This window comes from Macaca nemestrina, chromosome 19 (assembly GCF_043159975.1).
Source record: "Macaca nemestrina isolate mMacNem1 chromosome 19, mMacNem.hap1, whole genome shotgun sequence".
Classification (NCBI taxonomy): domain Eukaryota; kingdom Metazoa; phylum Chordata; class Mammalia; order Primates; family Cercopithecidae; genus Macaca; species Macaca nemestrina.
Window position 1 is genome coordinate 81,519,775 of NC_092143.1, and position 22,305 is coordinate 81,542,079.

Genomic DNA, 22,305 nt, shown 5'->3' on the forward strand with positions numbered 1-22,305 from the left:
AGAACACCCTTGGGTGTAAGATGGGCCCCAACCCTCTGCATTTATGCTGAACCCACCAAAATGTCAAACATTGAATCCCTTTAAAAACTGTCCTTGGCTAAGTCTAAGAACAGGAGCTGGATTTCACCACATAGGCCATATGTTTGCAGCCCTCCAATTCTTATGGAAGCATTTTGAAAGCACTTTCACTCCAAAACAAGTTAAAAAGATCGCTCTAATCAGCAACTCAACAATTTAAACTACATGTTGGCTTAATTAAAACATTTAGATCACAGTTGGATATTATTTCTCTATTGAAATATTTTCCACAAGGATATCATTTTTTGTGAGGTAGATTAGTAAACAGATGAAGGTAAAATATCTGAGACATGGGCTCATTCATTGGAGAGAATTTATTGTATTCCCTTTGGAGTTGTTGTAGGATAATGACAGGAATGGAAACATGCATTCACGTAACAATCATTTACTCATTTATCAAGAACGTATTCAGCTGGTGCTGTGTGGCAGACATCCTGTTAGTTGCTATGTCTACAGATAGTTCAAAGTGCTGTTTTCTTAGTACAGTACAGATTGTTTTAAAGTGTCACTAAGGAGGTATTTCCATAGTTCATCTGTAGAAGCAGTCTTTTTAGGCGTTTCCTGTTCTATGCTTTTATTCTTTAATAGTTACAACAATTATATAAAAGGGCTAGGGATGTCATCCTACAGTTATAGAGTGTTAGATTTGGAATTACATCAAGGACACCTTCTTCATTCCACAGATACGAACTGACGCCAGGAAGCACAGTAACCTGGAAAAGTTTGCAGAACAATTTAGAGGTGCAGGCAGGAGTGAAACCAAGCCCCTTATTTCTCCCTTGTCTTTATTTTACTACGCTACTGAAAATGAAGGCATAAATGTTTATCCTCAAGGTGAGAAATCCATTTTAACCCATTCTAGATATATAATAAGTTATGAATATCTCCTGCAAAGCTCATAACTCTCCAAATAATCTCAACAGATTCAACATGCAATGCCAAGAAATTCTTAATTATAAACTAAATAGTTCATTAAGACATTAAATCCACTTGATCATGGTGGATAAGCTTTTTGATGTGCTGCTGGATTCAGTTTGCTGGTATTTTATTGAGGATTTTTGCATCGATGTTCATCAGGGATATTGGTCTAAAATTCTCTTTTTTTTGTTGTGTCTCTGCCATCCCTGGGATGCAAGGCTGGTTCAACATATGCAAATCAATAATAGTAATCCATCATATAAACAGAACCAAAGACGGAAACCACATGATTATCTCAATAGATGCAGAAAAGGCCTTTGGCAAAATTCAACAGCCCTTCATGCTAAAAACTCTCAAAAAATTAGGTATTGATGGGACATATCTCAAAATAATAAGAGCTATTTATGGCAAACCCACAGCCAATATCATACTGAATGGACAAAAACTGGAAGCATTCCCTTTGAAAACTGGCACAAGACAGGGATGCCCTCTCTCACCACTCCTATTCAACATAGTGTTGGAAGTTCTGGACAGGGCAATCAGGCAGGAGAAAGAAATAAAGGGTATTCAGTTAGGAAAAGAGGAAGTCAAATTGTCCCTGTTTGCAGATGACATGATTGTATATTTAGAAAACTCCATCATCTCAGCCCACAATCTCCTTAAGCTGATAAGCAACTTCAGCAAAGTCTCAGGATATAAAATCAATGTGCAAAAATCACAAGCATTCCTATACACCAATAACAGACAAACTGAGAGCCAAATCATGAATGAACTCCCATTCACAATTGTTTCAAAGAGAATGAAATACCTAGGAATCCAACTTACAAGGGATGTGAAGGACCTCTTCAAGGAGAACTAAAAACCACTGCTCAACGAAATAAAAGAGGACACAAACAAATGGAAGAACATTCCATGCTCGTGGATAGGAACAATCAATATGGTGAAAATGGCCATACTGCCCAAGGTAATTTACAGATTCAATGCCATCCCCATCAAGCTATCAATGACTTCCTCCACATAATTGGAAAAAACTACTTTAAAGTTCATATGGAACCAATAAAGAGCCTGCATTGCCAAGACAATCCTAAGTCAAAAGAACAAAGCTGGAGGCATCACACTACCTGACTTCAAACTATACTACAAGGGTACAGTAACCAAAACAGCATGGTACAGGTACCAAAACAGAGATATAGAGCAATGGAACAGAACAGAGTCCTCAGAAATAATACCACACATCTACAACCATCTGATCTTTGACAAACCTGACAAAAACAAGAAATGGGGAACGGATTCCCTATTTAATAAATGATGCTGGAAAACTGGCTAGCCATATGTAGGAAGCTGAAACTGGATCCCTTCCTTACTCCTTATACAAAGATTAATTCAAGATGGATTATAGACTTAAATGTTAGACCTAAAACTGTAAAAACCCTGAAAGAAACTAAAAGAAAACCTAGGCAATACCATTTAGGACATAGGCATGGGCAAGGACTTCATGATTAAAACACCAAAAGCAATGGCAACAAAAGCCAAAACTGACAAATAGGATCTAATTAAACTAAAGAGCTTCTGCACATCAAAAGAAACTACCATCAGAGTGAACAGGCAACCTACAAAATGGGAGAAAATTTTTGCAATCTACCCATCTGACAAAGGGCTAATATCCAGAATCTGCAAATAACTTAAACAAATTTACAAGAAAAAAATCAAACAATCCCATCAAAAAGTGGGTGAAGGATATGAACAGACACTTCTCAAAGGAAGACATTTATGCAGCCAACAGACACATGAAAAAATGCCCATCATCACTGGCCATCAGAGAAATGCAAATCAAAACCACAGTGAGATACCATCTCACACCAGTTAGAATGGCGATCATTAAAAAGTCAGACTGCCCCCAATAATCCCTCAGTGACTGACACTTGAATATAAACTTGTAATATGAATGGTTCTTCCGAAGAATCTCACAGGCTCCAATTTGGCAGTGATGAGAAACCTTGCAGGGTTTTGAGGCAAATGCCTTAAAACGAAGAATAAAATGAATATTAAAGAGAACACAGGCTCTTCGTGGTCTTCCCCTGAGTTAGCACATGGGAGGATATGCATAGGTTATATGCAATACTTTGTATCAGAGACTTGAGCATTCATGGCTTTTGGTATTTGAGGGGGGTCTTGGAACAAATCCCCCACCGACAATAAGAGGCAACTATATGTGTCCAATCTATGTCACCTACAACTTTGGATGTCTTTCCTTCTTCTATCACATATATGTGTGTGTGTATATATGTGTGTGTGTGTGTATGTGTGTGTGTGTGTATAGTTGTTTGGTTTTCACGGGAAACAGACTGTGACATTTACATGCAGATAGCTGATTTAATGGGAAATAACACTATTTCCCACTAAGGCTGAGGAACAACACCTGTTGGAGGTGAGACGACTGGGTTGGGCCAGGAGGTATTAATATTTGAACCTCATTGGGATTGCAACAGCGGCCTCAGCCAATTCTGCAAGGAGCTCTGGGACTGGGTTGACTCTTCATAGTTGTCCAGCCTTGAGATAATGTACCCAGGCCTCTGAATGTCCCCAGCCCCTGTCTAGTCATTGGAAAGGGAATGCCTCTGGGCATGGAACAGGAGTTTGAGAAATGAACAGAGTTGGTCTGGGACCTGTCTGCTGCTCTGTAAAATAATCTTTGAAGACCAAGTGACTGAAATCACATTGAGAAAATGAGACTTGAGGCAATTGGTGAGTAGTTGTTATGATACTTAAAATAGTTGATAGGGCTGAAGGTAGAGAGATGAGTTATAATTTGGACATGTCTCTTTTTTACTTTTCTGACAAAGCAACCCAGATTCTTTTGCTGGAAGGGAGATGTTTAAATGGCATAAACCTTCTCCTTGATTGCCTGGAGCTGTGGTTGGGAAGCCCAAACAGGCAATGATGGCGGATCAATTGCTGCATTGAAAAAAATTTTATTCAACATTAACTTCTTAGCAGGACTTTGGAAACTGGCCCAGTTCTCTACTGGCTTAGCAAATGCCTGGAAAATGGGACTTAAAAACAGTAACATAAATCAAAGGGTTAGGGCAAGGAGATTTGGATGTCTAGGAGGACAGCTACAGGTTCCTGAAGATTGAGCTTTTCCTGTGCAGTTTGGTATCACAGCCTAATGAGCAATGCGTTTGGCAGGTGGATCCTGCTTGAGAGTAGGATAGAGAAATGAGGAAAGAAATGAAGAGTTCTAAAGGGAGTATTTTTTAGATTTAAGAAGGTAAAAAATTCAAAATAACAACTCTAAAAATTAAAAAATCTCAAATGTCTTACGTTCATCATTATGGAAATAGTGTTTATCTTCTATCCAAGCCATAATCACAGGATGCGATTAGAGATGTGTGTGGCGTATGTGAATAGTCTTGGGCCTCCAGAATGTTGAAGGTGAGAAAACTGTGTCATAGCTGGGATCATTGAGAGAAAAGAGGGTGTTCAGCCCGGACCCCTTCTAACAAGAGAGCTGATGGTGGCCTTTGTTTTTAGTAGAGACGGGGTTTCGCCGTGTTCGCCAGGATGGTCTCGATCTCCTGACCTTGTGATCCGCCCGTCTCGGCCTCCCAAAGTGCTGGGATTACAGGCTTGAGCCACCGCGCCCGGCCTGATGATGGCCTTTGAATATGAAATTCTGATGTGCACAAAAGAAAATAACCTTGTTTACATTGTGTTGCTCCAGAGAAAAGAACAGGAAGCAATGAGAAGACACAGGGAGAGAGATTTTGATTCAAGCTAAGAAACCACCTTCTGACATTAGGGTCAGGGAGGCCTGGGGAAGTGGCGCCTCCCACTGGACGTCCTCCCACAGAGGGAGGTGACCGTCTGCAGGACCCTGAGGAGGCGTTTTCTAGACTGAACGGGACAGCAGGCCATATATCCGCTAAAGGCCTCCCTTATTCTGGGATTTTATTACTGTGGGTCCTCAGAGACAAATTTGTCATCCTGGTGCCTTTTTGTCTTCAGTCATCACACCACCGTGACCATGACTAGGTTGGCGTGTAAAGGGGGCTCTCGTTAGACATGGCCTCTTCCCCTGCAACTCTGATGTCGGTGTAGCCCAGAGGAGGGGGCAAGGCCTTGTAGTAGAAAGAGTGTGGATTTGGAATCGGGCAGTTTTACGTTTAAATTCTAGCTGTTATGTTGCTTGTATAAGTCACGCCACTTTTCTGATGATTCGACTTCTCTGCATAATACTTAAGTTAAATAACACTTGAGTAACGATACTTAAGTTAGGTGACAGGAACTGTTTGAAAGTGCCTAGCTCCCAGCAGGTGTCCACAAACGCAAATTTCTCTTTCTCCAGAACTCTGCGTGTTTCCCTTCTGATTGCAGTTATTACGTGATCGCACATAATGTTCAACAACTCAGCTCCCTCTGGTACTTCCTTCTGCCAAAACTAGGTCTTAGAGATTCACTGTGGCTGAAAAAAGTCAGGAAGGAAAATGGAGAGGCCAAGAGGCAAAGCACAGCCTGGCCTGGTATTTCTCATCTTCTTCAGAACCCAGCACATCACCTTGCCCGCTAAGTCGTCTCCTTTATATCTTACTTCTCTCTGTGACATCATCATTGTCCACATCATCTGGCCCCTGGTCCCATCTATCTTGAGCAGGTGGCTGAAAAGTCGACCCAGTGTCCCCAGGAGATACTACCAGGCTTCCTCCAGGAAAGACAGGAGCCTAAATGACTGGAAGAGCCAAGAGCTGGATGGGGATATTCAACCTGCACCTGTTCCTTGCAGGTGCAGGTTGAATGTCCCCATCACACTGTGAAGTCCCCTGATATGGGACCTGTTGCCTCTCCCAGTACCCTGCACATACCTGGATGTTGGCGGGATAGATGGATATGGAAATCTGTCACTTTAGTAGAGTTTGGGAAATGCTCTTCTACAAATTTAAAAGAGATGATAAAAACCGGATATGACATTTTAAATGAGAGAGAAAATTCTAAATACAAGGAAATCAATACGGTTCCTCTGTGGTGATATTGTTGAAAATACCAGAGACTCTTTTCATGGTTTACTCAGCTTTTGTCTGTATAAATCTGAGTCTATGACATGCGTCGCTATGAGGGAGGACCCTTTTACTGGTTCTATGTGCTGATGTCCTGGATATCCCAGGGGCTGCTACTGATGGCTCGGACCTGCAGGCCTCCCTGCACAGCTGCCGGGGGAATGGAGCTGCTTCCATTATTTCTCACTTGTCTCTGTGACATCATCATTGTCTACATCATCTGCCTCTGGTCCCTCCTGCAGGCCTAGGCATCTTGGGCAGGTGGCTGAAAAGTGGAGCCAGTGTCCCCGGGATAGGGAAGTCCCTCCCCTTGAACGGACCTAGGCTCTTTATATCTTCTCCTGTAGTGCTGGGCCAATAACTGACTGCTTTATGGAAAAAAAAATACAGAAAACAAACAAACAAACAAACAAAAAACCCACCTTGCGTTCATGCCGCAAGACTGAGCAGACTCTGTGGTACGGTTTATTCCCCAGACGCCCCATGGGCTCAGGCTGAAGCCCGACTGCATCGGAGACCACATCCTTTTTCACTTTTCTTTCCTCCCTTCCAGATACGGCTCCCACCAACCCCCACATGTTTCTCGTGAGTGCACTCCGTTAATAAATGTCTTGCCCAAACATCCCCTTCTCAGGTTCTGCTCCAGGGAACAGTACCCAAAACACTACCAGCATCTCTCCCTCCACGACACACACCTGTCACCCCACACATCAAAAGGCATCCCATGTAATAGGATGCAAGCACGACTGCGAACACACTCACTGCCCCCCGCCCCCCACAACGAGGAGACAGAGGAAAAGTCCATCACTCATCTCCAGAGACTTTTTGGAGCCACTGTTCTTGGAGCCCGTTACCTCTGGGTGAGATTCATTTTTCCCCTATTTCTGTTTTAACTTTTTACATTTTCAAAGTGAGAAAAAAGGTGGGTGCAATGGCTCACACCTGTAATCCCAGCACTTTGAAAGGCTGAGGTGGGAGGATCACTTTAGGGCAGGAGTTTGAGACCAACCTGGGCAATATAGTGAGACCCCATCTTCACTAAAAATGAAAAAAAAATTAGCTGAGGATGGTGGTATGCACCTGTAGTCCCCAGTTACTCTGGAGGCTGAGGTGAGAGGATCTTTCAACTCAGGAATTTAAGGCTATTATGAGCTGTGATTGTACCACTGCACTGCACTCCAGCCTGGGTGATAGAATGAGATTCTGTCTCAAAAAAAAAAAAAAATAAATTAAATTAATAGGCCGGGCATGGTGTCTCATGCCTGTAATCTCAGCACTTTGGGAAGTCAAGGAGGGTGGATCATCCGAGGTCAGGAGTTCGAGACCAGCCTGGCCAACATGGTGAAACCCCGTCTCTACTAAAGGTAGAAAAATTAGGTGTGCATGGTGGTGGGCACCTGTAGTCTCAGCTACTCGGGAGGCTGAGGCAGGAGAATGCCTCGAACCCAGGAGGCAGAGGTTGTAGTGAGCCATCGTGCCAGTGCACTCCAGCCTGGGCAACAAGTGAAACTCCATCTCAAAAAAAAAATAAAAAATAAAGGAGGAAGGCTGAACAAATCGCCAAGATCATGTTGCATGTTGTTGGTTGAGACTGGAGGCTTCTACAGGGATGATGAAGTAAATGAAATGACTGACAATGCTCATAAATGTTAATTTGCTGATTAATCTATGTGGTGACAAAGTAAATTACCTGGTCACCCAGAAGGACTGCCACAGACTCTGTCCTCCGGGAGAATTTTGCTTGGCCATTGTTCTTCCAGAGCATCTGGGGGGTTTTCTCTGTGGAGGTGGGACAGGGAGGTCTTAGTAACAATCAGCCATTACCAACATGGTTTATACTTATGCTTGAACATTTCAGGGGGCTGTTAGTTTGAGGGATTTTTCTTGCCTGACCATTCTTGTAAAACTCTGGTCAGCCATGTGCCGGTTTCATTTTTGAGAATTGTATTTGTCCGGAATAGTGTTGAAACATCTTGGTGAATCTGCTGGCTGGCTGTACTTTCAGGGCTAAGCCATAGCTGTGAGTCTTCTGATTTTTAGAGGAAATTCTGGGGTTCTACCTATGTTCATGATTTTTTTCCTTAATGACCTCAGAGCATGAGCACGATATTGTAGACTGGAGTTTTGGCACGGATTTCAGGGTGCATTTCTTCGCAAATCTGCTTTGGAGTCTTGCCAAAATGTTGCATCACAGACAACCGAGTATTACAAGGGGAGGAATCATCACTTTTACTTGGTGGTGGAGAAGGTACATGCTGAAGGGCTTGCTAACATTTCTGGCTCCTCCTGTGTATCCTGAATCCAACTGCTGGTAATCTTTTCAATCAGTTCATAATCTCTCTCTCCGTGTCTTTCTCTCTCTGTCTCTCTCTCTGTCTCTCTCTCTCTCTCTCTCTCTCTCTCTCACACACACACACCCATGGTGGCCACCATAGTTTGGCCAGACTAATAGCGGATGCTGTGCTGTGCTCTAGCTCTCCGGGTCAGTGGGCTGTCCTCTATTCTCTCTTCTGTTGACTTCCGCTGAGCAGCGTTGGCTGAGGCTTGCCACTTCTCTGACCTTTACTGAAGGCCATAAGGAATCAATAACTCAATCCGATATTCTGACATTTAAAATGATGAATTCCTCTAAAGTCTAGCTATCTGATGAAGTAAAACATCTGATTCCCAAGAAACAAGACATACTGCTATCGTTAAACATGCATTGCGGCTCTCTACCCCAGGACAGTAACTTCCTGCTGGTCCCGATCCACTCTGACACTTGTTCTCTGCAACCCCATTTTGAATACCAATTTTATATTAATTTCAGTGGTTTGACAGCAAGTGATAGAAATCCTCACAACCTACTAGAAATCCTCAAAATCTACAGAAGAGTAAAAGAGAATACAGTAGGATCTCCTGGAATTCTAGGGTAAGAGTAAACTTAAGCCTCTGTTCCATTTTGTGCTGCTGGGAAACCAACAACTCCAAAATGTAGTGGTATAGAACAACCATTTTATATGCTCCTGAATACTTGGGTGAGGAACTCTGACAGGACATGACAGGGATGGCATGCGTTGCACGTGCTCCACAGTGTCTGGGCCTCCGCTGGAGGATTGAGAGCCTGGGGACATGCAGGCACCTGGGAACTAGAGTCCTGGAGATGTTATCATCTGTGTGTGTGGTGGCTGATGCTGGTTGTCAGCAGACACTCATTTGGGGCTGTCACTGGAACATCTACGTGACCTCGCCATGTGACCTGGGCCTCCTCACAACATGGTGGTCTTAGGATGGTCAGGCTCTTTCCACAGGGGCACAGAACTCCAAAGGCGAATGCCTCAGTGATGGTCAGGCTCTTTCCACGGTGGCACAGAATCCAAAGGCGAACGCCTTAGCTTAGAAGGCAGAAGCCGACTTGCCTTTTGTGACCTAGCTTTAGAAATCACACAGCACTAATTCTGCTGCATTCTCTTGGTTACAAGCGAGTCACAAGCCCAACCAGATTCAACAGGAGGCGAACTGGACTTTACCTCTTAATGGGAAAATGAATGGCAAGGTCTTAGAAGAGCATAGGGAATGGGAGATGATACCGTTTTAGCCATCTTTGGAAAACAGTCTAGAGCCTCTCCATGATACGAAAATCAGTATTTGCAAAACCATCAGATACACGAACAGTTGCGTTACACCTATTTCATACTGCTTTCCATTTTATTATGAGTTACTTTTCAGTTCGCCTGTGGGATAGGGGAGAAGAAGACGTTATTCCATGACCTTCAATATTAGGTTTTTAAAACTGGGTCAGCCATCCCTCATAAGTTTTTTTTTTTTTGGAATTAGTGAGATACTCTAGATAAAAGAGTATTACACACTAAATTAAGGTTGTATAGCTCCAATTACAAACTACCAAGAATGATAATCTAATTTTTCCAGATGGGATCCAGTGTCCCCCCTGGTTCAGACAGCTGGGCTGGGACAAGGGTCATGGGCCCAAGCACAACCTCAGGGGCTCTCTTTAAACCAGGCGGACACTAGGGCCTGTCACATTTCCATTTGCATCATTTTGCTTCCCCCAGCTTATTTTAAAACTCTGTGTTGTCAGATGCAGAATTTCTATTCTCCCATTAAAAGTATGCTCCCTCTTAGAATTCCCCAAGTGCCCTTTGCAATTAGCAAAGCCTGTGTAAATAGTTAATGAAACTCATCAGACTCACAGTAGAGATGGCAATGTTGCTTTGGCACAGTACTTTGTGGGTATCAGTTTATTGTTCTTTCGTATACCATTTTTGTTTGAGGCAGGCCTAGGATAAATCTTGAGGTTGGCAAACTTGTCTCAGTTTTCTTTGCATGACTACTTCCAGTATCCATGCCAAACGTGGCGTGTGTAAGTATGCGTACACACACACACATACTCCCAGGGATTCAGTGCCCAGGCTCTTAGACTTCATCCTTTCCTGGCAGTCATAATGGCCACGTCTAATGGCCGTGTCTTGGCCTGCTCTACCTGGGCAGTGTTCATCATCTCTTGAACTTGCTTTGACAAACTAATTCTAATCTGGTTCCAAGTAGGCTGTAACATCAAAATGAACATCAGAAACATTCTATTGTTGATAGCTATGATATGGTAGAATACAAATTCTTAAGGGGGAAGAGACTTTAGTTTTTTTTTAATCAATTGCTGTATCAACAGCATCTAGAACAGTGCCCAGCATATAGTGGCTACTCAGTGAGTACTTGTTCTGTGTGAGATGCACAGGTTCATGTGCCATCCCTCAAAGGGAGATTTGCAGTTTTGTGCTCAGGCCTTAAAAACTTAAAAGCATGAAAGACTGCCAGTCATAAGCTTTAAGGTAGAGATATTTCTGGGGGAGATGTAAGCCCACAGTGTCCCTTAAGTAACAATTAGGGAGCTACTTTCACCCATTAATGCTTTTGCACATGCCAAACCCGCTTTCTCCATTTGTATTCTTGGTTACTATCTGCTCAAATTCAGCAAGAGAAGGTGGGTTTCAGGATTTGGTGATTAGTGCAATCTGTGGGCCAGTGACTCACTTTAGTACTTGTTTGCTTGACTTGAGAGTCTTGGATTTTGCCTGAACTATGACATGGAATAGTTTTGCTATCAAGGGTGGCCTAGAGTTTGTTCCCCATTTGGTCCTCTTGACTTTCTTTTTCTTCTTTATTGGAGACAGAATTAGAAGCAGAAACTAAGAGATATGTTTTCATACGACTTTGTAAGGCAAGAAAGTTCTGCACAGACTTGAGCAGAAGGGAATTTAGTTCATTCTACTGAAACCTTGCTTTGCTCTGGCCCACCCAGCATGGTCCCTTTGGAGATCAGATTTCTGGTTTTGTGGCTCAGTACTGAGCTAATGGCACTGCCAAGCCCCCGAGCTGTGCTGGCAACAGTTTCGGAGACAAGGACTGGCATAACCCATGGCTCCTTCAGGACAACGGATGTTTGAATTTTTAGGTATATGTTTAGACTATACAAATAAAAAGTCAGAAAGAGATTTGCAGAGTTGCTAATTGTCAATAAAATTATTAAAGAAGAATTCTGAGTTTCATGCAATATTCCCATTTACATTGTCAAATTATTTTTTTGTGATCTTGTATCTTTATGGCAGCAATTGCCAGTATTTTTTCCATAAATCACTTGTCCCATACTATACTCCCTAAAAAATTCTGCTGTGAATAGGTTTTTGGGGTACGCTTCATACTGTATTACTCTCTTGGACATTTTCAATGCTCATTAGCATATCCCAAAGAAATATTTAGTAGGGAAATACTGGTCTTTCTTAACCTACAATATCTAAAACTTACATGACTGTAGGAAGCCTTCAACTGCATTTTTCCCCCACAAGAAATCTTTAATATGGAAAACTGATAGACTCAGACCACTACTAGGAAAACCTTGTTCTAGGGAAGTCATTAGTTTATCTGCTTTAAAGCCAAGTCCTGGACTACTGTTTCTAGGCTTAGAAGAATTTTTAAGGAAATGCTTTTCTTATGGACACTCTTGCTGTTTCTGTTACAATCTATTGAGTCCTTTCTGTGGATGGATTAGACACTGGGCCAGAGTTTTACATATGTCTTCTTGAATGCTCACAATATCCCAACTAGGAGAGTATGAAAATAGCTATTTCACCAGTGAGGAAATTGAGCACCGTGTAGGTTAATTAATTTCCCAAAAGTCCAAGTAAACCCATGTCTGTCTACCTATGCACACTTTTGACAATGCAAATATTGCCTTTCAAATAATGCACTTTTTTGCAACCTGGGTCACCTCCAGATGGTCAACCAATAGATGCATATAGCCCTTTTCCATTGCTTAAGATGAATAACTTTTTCTTGTCGTCATTTCTTATATAGTTCCTGGTTTAGTACTGCTTGCATGTGCAGTAGTACTATGAGCAAGGAGGCAATGGTAGTGATGGATTATGCATGAGCTCCTTAAATAATGGATTACAAACAGGACACTAAGAGGTTGTGTGTTTAGTTGCTGATGTAAGCATGAGAAAAGTGGATAATGTTGGATCACGAAAGGAGAGGAACTAACAAATGCTGCTTTCTGTGAATGTGCTGAGCAGTGAATCTGACAAAATTACCTCTTCGGTTCTCTTGACTGCTTCCTTCCCACTTCTCCCCACTCTAGCTGCAAACTCACATTTCCAGCTATCTGGGAGTGCCTGAAAGTCATTCTTTGAGTTCCCATTGTTGGCTTTGGGAAGGTTACTTGTTTTAATGCTGCATTAAAATCCACTTTTGGGCTGCTGGAGTCGAAACGGCCTCATATCTGTTTTCTAGGTGACAGCATATTTGAAAATCCAATTCAAGCTATTATATTTTACAAACCTAAGTGTGAAACACTCCATTTATTTTTAAACAATTTGCTTATATTTTCAGAAGAAAAATTATTATGCTCTTTTGAGAACAATTGTAATTTTCTCTTTCATCTGAGAAAATTGGGCCCTGATTTCTTTGGGACTCAACTAGATGACATTTAGCATCAATTATTCATTTAAAATTCCATGATTTTATGCTTTTGGTGATAGCTTATGATTAGTGAGGGGATACTCATGCGTGTTCAGAGACTTCCTTCTCTTCTGAAACATGTTACTATGAATTGCAATTGTAATTACCATGCAGCACTATGGGTAAAGTTCAAAGAGCAGGCTATCTCCAATTAGTCAATCTACAGAATGTGTTCTTCACGGTCACTTCTGGATAGTATCATCAGAATTAGGACACCAACAAATATGCTGAGGTTAGAAAACAATTCCAAAATGTATCATCAGATAAATTTAAGGTGCTATCTCCGGTGTGTGAAGTTGCTAAATGCCAAATAATGTTCTACATTTCTCATATGTCTGAAAGATACTCAACTTTAATAAAAAACAGGAAACAGAGAAGTGAGAACTAAACTAAAAATTACCTACAACATATCACAATTTAATTTTAAATGAAAAAAATAATAATTTTAAATGAATTTATTTGGTTATTGCCTTTCATCTCACCTTCAGTTTGCCTAAATCCTGAGTTAAGTATATCACAAACTTTAATCTTGGAAAGAGTAAAAAATCAAGAGGTAAAGCATTGCATTCATGAAAGACTTCGAGATGTCTAAGGCATTTCTCAACTCAGCTAACAAGAAAGAAAGTCAGTGAGTCTATGAATTAATCTTGTTGTGATTAACTTCTGAACCTGTTCACTGAAGTCTTCATATTACTGTCTAAGCATGGGGCCTCCTTTAGAAGAAAATTCTCTAAAAGAGGTGTATGTTTTTCTAGGAATTTGTGTTGGAAGTAGCTTGGACAACAGGCGCTTCTCCAGTCTGCTTCCTTAGTTAGAAGGAGAGAATCTTCTAAAGCTGTGTCTGACCACAATGCAGCCATGCCGTTTTCCTGAAAAACCTGGACCTTCTACCTTTATCTTTCTTGGCACAGGGCTATCATTTCAGGAAGTGGGGAGGCTGTGTGACTGTGGGCTTTGAGATAATTTTGTCTTGTGATATGACAATAAAATTTGCTAACCCATTCTAGTCACTAACTAGAAATGTTTTAAAATTAGCTATTACTATTTTACTTGAAGCACATTATTTTTTCTTCCATCCCTGAACCACAGACTTAGGGAAATCTTTTAGGTTTTGGTTGAGAAGAAGAGAAGACAGATAGCAGATATTCATCTCAAAATACAAAGGATGATTCCTTCCTATTTCAAAGGAGTGGAGCCACATAGAAATTTATTTCCTGAGGAACTAGACTTATTTGACTGTTCAGTCTCTACTTTTAGAAGATTGGTTGCCTCTTGGGTAACTAGATGAATATTTTCCAACTCAGCTTAGAACCCTGGGTTAAATCGGCATCTCCAGTCAATTCTGGAATGGACCTGGGTTAGTCAAAATTAAAGTAAAAAAGTAAGATGCATGCATGAAAGAGATTATATGAAATTTTAGAACAGCCACACCTACAGGTTTCCCAATCTGTAAACATGGCCAATTTCCCTTATTATAAGAAATGGATTTTTAAAAAAAAATTCTTACAAATTTTATGCTTTACCAATGTGCATTTTAAGTCAACCATAGCAGTTCTACCCAAAGAATGCATGCTTACCAATATCATTGCATTTATTTCCAAATGTGTGTCTGCTTGTTGAAATTTAGTGTAAATAAAATATTTTACATATTCCGTAACTCCTCAAAATGTCTGTGTGTAGAGAGTTTCTGCATTTATGAAATTTAAGTTGGATGTTTTGAAAAGAGAGTATAAGCGATGGGTTAAAATTTTATGTTGAATTAGCTTTGAGTGAGATTACAGTTTAAAAGTTGGAAGAAATAGTGTAAAGTAGTTTGGAAACCTAGAAAGGCCTTCATTTGGGTTGATTTCCACAGTGTTTTAAATAACGTTCTTTAGTAAAAAAAATTAGGAATCTTAGATATTGCTTTATGGGTATAGTTTATGCAAGAAAGACACTGCAAAACTCCAAAAGGCAGACCCACACTCAAAGAAAATGTTTTATCCTTAGATCAAAAGAGTGGCAGAAATCAATGTTTGCATACTTTTCTTTAAAGGAAAGTGATTAAAGTATGAACATATTATCAATTTATGATTCCCTAACTTGTTCAACTTTCTTCAACCCACATTTCTACTACCAGTCTGGATTTTGACAGACAAATGGGATTCCATTGTAGTACTTACCTGTAAAGCAGCAGTTCTCAACATTTTTGGTTGCAGTACCTGTTAACTCCTTTAAATATTATTGAGGATCCCAAAAGTTCATATTAATTTACCGTATTAGAAAGTAAAAATAAGAAGCTTGAAAATATCTTTAATATGTTTATTTAAAACTAAATACCATTTTTAATGAAAAGCATATTTTCCAAAACAAAGAATACTTTACTGACAACAGTGGCATTGTTTTACATTTCCCAAATCTCTTTAGTATCATTAATGTCTCTTTAGTAATAGAAAACGTCTGGATTTGTATCTGCCTCTTGTTTTTTGTCATTTTGGCTAAAATGCATAATGAAAGTCTGGCCTCACACAGAATACAGTTGGAAAAGGGAGGAATATTTTAATAGCTTTCAAGAAGGTTGTGGGTATTCTTCTCGGAGACTACACCAAAACTCCACAAGTTATAGTTTCCCGATGGCTAGCTGCAATGTGTAATCTGAAACCACACCAGGGAACTTTTTATTTGATTACATTGAACCCATTAGTCTAACTTGCACTTTGAATGGATCTTTTACCTTGAATGATTTTGTAGCGTCATGCATGGGTTCCCTGAGTTATGAGGATCTTCCAAATGTTTATCCATTTTATTACATGATAACCCAAACCCCCACATTTGTCAACATTTTCACTGACCTTGTAAAAAAGTCTTTAAGATTGGAAAGATGTTAAGCTCACCATGATAGATACAGTTTTCTAATTAAGATTTTTTTTTTTTTTTTTTTTTGCTTGAAAGGTCTATTTTTTTTTTACTTGGGAACAAATATTCTTAGTTGTTTTTCTTCAAGTCAGATGCTTACTTCATTTTCAAGAAAACGGCTTCCAGATACCCATCCATACAATCATAATTGATATGTCAGTCATTCTTACAAGTACTATAAAAATGGTGTACCATGGAAGTTGGGTCAGCTCGCAGCTCAGATACCTGTACGAGTGCTTTTCCTTAAATGACGGTTTTCTTCCATATGCAGCAGAGGCACTTTGTGAGAACTTCCCATTTGTCTCACAGAATAATAAAACGATGGGAACTCAAGGGTGGAGATTTAATAAAATAAAAAATTGCTACACGTTTATCAAAAACTTTCTTAAATAAAACTGACTTCTTTTTAAACTTTGGTAGTGAAGAATCCAATGGCTACCCATACAGTTTCATACCACTGCACCGATTTGTGCAAAGGCATCAGCAGTTTCCGCCAACATTGCTGTACATCATCAGTACAATTGTCCATGCAGTGAACTGGTTCCAGGCAAGGTGGCTGAAGAGGAACAGCTCCGGTCTGCAGCTCCCAGCAAGACCAACACAGAAGGCAGGTGATTTCTGCATTTCCAACTGAGGTACCCAGTTCATCTCACTGGGACTGCTTAGACAGTGGGTGCAGCCCACAGAGGGTGAGCAAAGCAGGGTGGGGCATTGCCTCACCTGGGAAGTGCAAGGAGTTGGGGAATTCCCTCTCCTCACCAAAGGAAGCTGTGAGGGACTGCGGTGAGGGAAGGTGCTGTCTGGCCCAGATACTATGCTTTTCTCACGGTTTTTTCAACCTACAGACCAGGGGATTCCCTTGGGTCCCTACACCACCAGACCCCTGGGTTTCAAGCACAAAACTGGGCGGCCATTTGAGCAGACACCGAGCTAGCTGCTGGAGTTTTTCTTCATACCCCAGTGGTGCCTGGAACCGCAGTAAGACAGAACTGTTCACTCGCCTGGAAAGGAGCTGAAGTCAGGGAGCCAAGTGGTCTTGCTCAGCAGGTCCCAGCCCCACGGAGCCCAACAAGCTAAGATCCACTGGCTGGAAATTCTCACTGGCAGCACAGCAGCCTGAAGTCGACCTGGGACATTTGAGCTTGGTGGGGGTAGGGGCATCTGCCATTACCAAGGCTTGAGTAGGTGGTTTTCCCCTCACAGTGTAAACAAAGCCATCTGGAAGTTTTAACTTGGCGGAACCCACCACAGCGCAGCAAGGCTGCTATAGCCAGACTGCCTCTCTAGATTCCTCTTCTCTGGGCAGGGCATCTCTGAAAGAAATGCAGCAGCCCCAGTCAGGGGCTTATAGAGAAAACTTCCATCTCCATGGGACAGAGCACCTGGGGGAAGGGGTGGCTGTGGGTGTAGCTTCAGCAGACTTAAACGTTCCAGCCTGCCGGATCTGAAGAGAGCAGCAGATCTCCTAGCACAGCGTTTGAGCTCTGCTATGGGACAGGCTGCCTCCTCAAGCGGGTCTCTGACCCCTGTGCCTCCTGACTGGGAGACACTCCCCAGCAGGGATCAACAGACACCTCATACAGGAGAGTTCCAGCTGGCATCTGGCAGGTGCCCCTCTGGGACAAAGCTTCTAGAGGAAGGAACAGGCAGCAAACTGTGCTGTTCTGCAGCCCCCGCTGGTGATACCCAGGCAAACAGGGTCTGGAGTGGACCTCCAGCAAACTCCAGCAGACCTGCAGAAGGGGGGTCTGACTGTAGAAGGAAAACTAACAATCAGAAAGCAATAACATTGACATCAACAAAAAGGATGCCCACGCAAAAATCCCATTCAAAGTTCCTCAGCATCAAAGAGCAAAGTTAGAGAAATCCACGAAGATGAGGGAAAACCAGCTCAAACATGCTGAAAATTCCAGAAACCAGAATTCCTCTTATTTTCCAAAGGATCACAACTCCTCGCCAGCAAGGGAACAAAACCAGATGGAGAATGAGTTTGACAAAATGACAGAAGTAGGCTTCAGAAGGTGGGTAATAACAAACTCCTCTGAGATAAAGGAGCATGTTCTAACCCAATGCAAGGAGGCTAAGAACCTTGATAAAAGGTTACAGGAACTGCTAACTGAATAACCAGTTTAGAGAAGAACATAAATGACCCGATGGAGCTGAAAAAACACAGCATGAGAACTTCGTGAAGCATACACAAGTGTCAATAGCCAAATCAAGGAAGCGGAAGAAAGGATATCAGAAATTGAAGATCAACATAATGAAATAAAGCATGAAGACAGGATTAGAGGATAAAGAATGAAAAGGAATGAACAAAGCCTCCAAGAAATATGGGTCTATGTTAAAAGACCAAACCTATGATTGATTGGTGTACCTGAAAGTGATGGGCAGAATGGAACCAAGTTGGAAAACATACTTCAGGATATTATTCAGGAGAACTTCCCCAGCCTAGCAAGATAGGCCAACATTTAAATTTGGGAAATACAGAGAACACCACTAAGATACTACTCAAGAAAAGCAATCCCAAGACACATACTCGTCAGATTCACCAAGGTTGAAATGAAGGAAAAAATGTTCAGGGCAGTCAGACAGAAAGGTTACCCACAAAGGGAAGCCCATCAGACTAACCGTGGATCTCTCTGCAGAAACCCTACAAGCCAGAAGAGAGTGGGGGACAATATTCAACATTCTTAAAGAAAAGAATTTTCAACCCAGAATTTCATGTCCAGCCAAATTAAGCTTCATAAGCAAAGGAGAAATAAAATCCTTTCCAGACAAGCAAATGCAGAGGGATTTTTTCACCACCAGGCCTGCCTTACAAGAGCTCCAGAAGGAAGCACTAAATATGCAAAGGAAAAACTGGTACCAGCCACTGCAAAAACATACCAAAATATAAAGACCAATGACATTATGAAGAAACTGCATCAACTAATGTGCAAAATAACCAGCTAGCATCATGATGACAGGATCAAATTCACACATGACAATGTTAACCTTAAATGTAAATGGGCTAAATGCCCCAATTAAAAGACACAGACTGGCAAATTGAATAAAGAGTCAAGACCTATTGGTGGGCTGTGTTCAGGGGACCCATCTCACATGCAAAGACACATGTAGGCTCAAAATAAAGGAATGGAGGAATATTTAACAAGCAAATGGAAAGAAAAAACAAAAAAAGCATGGGTTGCAATCCTAGTCTCTAATAAAACAGACTTTAAACCAACAAAGATCAAAAAAGACAAAGAAGGGCATTACATAATGGTACTTTACCATTATGCAGATCAGTGCAACAAGAAGAGCTAACTATCTTAAGTGTATATGCACCCAATACAGGAGCACCCAGATTCATAAAGCAAGTCCTTAGAGACCTACAAAGAAACTTAGACTACCACACAATAATAGTGGGAGTCTTTAACATCCCACTGTCAATATTAAACAGATCAATGAGACAGAAAATTAACAAGGATATTCAAGACTTGAACTCAGCTCTGGACCAAGCAGATTTAATAGACATCTACAGAACTCTCCACCCCAAATCAATAGAATATACATTCTTCTCAGCACCACATAGCACTAATTCTAAAACTGGCCATGTAATTGGAAGTAAAACACTCCTCAGCAAATGTAAAAGAACGGAAATCGTAACAAATAGCCTCTCAGACTGCAGTGCAATCAAATTAAATTCAGGATTCAGAAACTCACTCAAAACTCTGCAACTACATGGAAACTGAACAGCCTGTTCCTGAATGACTATGGGGTAAATAACAAAATCAAGGCAGAAATAAATAAGTTCTTTGAAACCAGGGAGAACAAAGACACAATGTACAAGAATCTCTGCGATACAGCTAAAGCAGTGTTGAGAGGGAAATTTATAGCAGTAAATGCCCACAGGAGAAAACAGGAAAGATCTAAAATCGACACCCTAACATCACAATTAGAAGAACTAGAGAAGCAAGAGCCAACAAATTCAAAAGCTAGCAGAAGACAAGAAATAACTAAGGTCAGAGCAGAACTGAAGGAGATAGAGACATGAAAAACCTTTAAAAAAATTAATGAATCCAGGAGAGGATGTTTTGAAAAGATTAACAAAATATATAGACTGCTAACCAGAATAATAAAGAAGAAAAGAGAGAAGAATCAAATAGACACAACAAAAAATGATTCTGATCCCACAGAAATACAAACTACCATCAGAGAATACTATAAACACCTCTATGCAAGTAAACTAGAAAATCTAGAAGAAAGGGATAAATTCCTTGACACATACACCCTCGCAAGACTAAACAAGGAAGAATTCGAATCCCTGAATATGCCAATAACAAGTTCTGAAACTGAGGCAGTAATTAACAGCCTACCAACCAAAAAAAGTACAGGTCCAGACGGATTCACAGCCAAATGCTACCAGAGGTACAAAGAGGAGCTGGTACCATTCCTTCAAAAACTATTCTAAACAATAGAAAAAGAAGGACTCCTCCCTAACTCATTTAATGAGGCCAGCATTATCCTGATAACAAAACCCGGCAGAAACACAACAAAAAAGAAAATTTCAGGCCCATATCCCTGATGAACATTGATGCAAAAATCCTCAATAAAATACTGGCAAACTGAATCCAGCAGCACATGAAAAGGCTTATCCACCACAATCAAGTTGGCTTCATCCCTGGGATGCAAGTCCGGTTCAACATATGCAAATCAGTAAATGTAATCCATCACATAAACAGAACTAATGACAAAAACCACATGATTATCTCAATGGATGCAGAAAAGGCCTTTGATAAAATTCAACACCCCTTCATGCTAAAAACACTCAATAAGCTAGGTCTTGATGGAACATACCTCAAAATAATAAGAGCTATTTATGACAAACCCACAGCCAATATCATACTGAATGGGCATAAGCTAGAAGCATTCCCTTTGAAAACTGGCACAAGACAAGGATGCCCTCTCTCACCACTCTTATTCAACATAGTATTGGAAGTTCTAGCCAGGGCAATCAGGCAAGAGAAATGAAGCATATTCAGATAGGAAGAGAGGAAGTCAAATTGTCTCTATTTGCAGATGACATGATTGTATATTTAGAAAACCCCATCATCGCAGCCCAAAAACTCCTTAAGCTGATAAGCAACTTTAGCAAAGTCTCAGGATACAAAATCAATGTGCAAAAATCACAAGCATTCCTATACACCAATCATAGACAAACAGAGAACCAAATCATGAGTAAACTCCCATTCGCAATTGCTATAAAGAGAATAAAATATCTAGGAATATAACTTACAAGGTATGTGAAGGACATGTTCGAGGAGAACTACGAACCACTGCTCAAAGAAATAAGAGAAGATGCAAACAAGTGGAAAAACATTCCAGGCTTATGGATAGAAAGAATCAATATTGTGAAAACGGCCATACTGCCCAAAGTAATATGTAGATTCAGTGCTATTCCCATCAAGCTACCATTGACTTTCTTCACAGAATTATAAAAAAACTACTTCAAATTTCATATGGAACCAAAAAAGAGCCCATATAGCCAAGACAATCCTAAGCATAAAGAACAAAGCTGGAGGCATCCCGCTACCTGACTTCAAACTATACTACAAGGGTACAGTAACCAAAACAACATGGTACTGGTACCAAAACAGTATATAGACCAATGGAACAGAACAGAGGCCTCAGAAATAACACCACACATCTACAGTCATCTGATCTTTGACAAACCTAATGAAAACAAGCAATGAGGAAAGGATTCCCTATTTAATAAATGGTGTTGGGAAAACTGGCTAGCCATATGCAGAACACTAAACTGGACCTCTTCCTTACACCTTATACAAAAATTAACTGAAGATGGATTAAATAAGACCTAAAACCATGAAAACCCTAGAAGAAAACCTAGGCAATACCATTCAGGAGATAGGCATGGGCAAGGACTTCATGACTAAAACACAAAAAGCAATTGCAACAAAAGCCAAAATTGACAAATGGGATCTCATTAAACTAAAGAACTTCTGCACAGCAAAAGAAACTATCATCAGAGTGAACAGGCAACCTACAGAATGGGAGAAAATTTTTACAGTCTATCCATCTGACAAAGGGTTAATATCCAGAATCTACAAGGAACCTAAACAAATTTACAAGAAAAAAAAACAACCCCATCAAAAAGTAGATGAAGGATATGAACAGACACTTCTCAAAAGAAGACATTTATGCAGTCAATGAACATATGAAAAAAAGCTCATCATCCCTGGTCATTAGAGAAATGCAAATCAAAACCACAATGAGATACCATCTCATGCCAGTTAGAATAGCGATCATTAAAAATTCAGGAAATAATAGATATTGGAGAGGATGTGGAGAA

At 40.8% G+C, this 22,305-nt stretch overlaps 2 long non-coding RNA genes across 2 annotated transcripts in view; one reads left to right on the forward strand and one right to left on the reverse strand.

Moving 5' to 3' along the window:
- Window positions 1–374: 374 nt before the first annotated feature.
- LOC105478910 (uncharacterized) lies at window positions 375–6,189 on the reverse strand. The gene is made up of 2 exons (XR_985589.3): window positions 5,993–6,189; window positions 375–791 (listed from the first exon to the last, which is right to left on the reverse strand). It is a non-coding gene; the product is annotated as an uncharacterized lncRNA (long non-coding RNA).
- A 92-nt stretch (window positions 6,190–6,281) lies between these two features.
- Window positions 6,282–22,305, forward strand: part of LOC139360076 (uncharacterized) — a 40,128-nt gene continuing 24,104 nt past the window's right edge. The window contains exons 1-2 of the long non-coding RNA XR_011617156.1: window positions 6,282–6,910; window positions 8,860–8,961. This is a non-coding gene — a long non-coding RNA (uncharacterized lncRNA). The remainder of the gene's footprint in view (window positions 6,911–8,859; window positions 8,962–22,305) is intronic.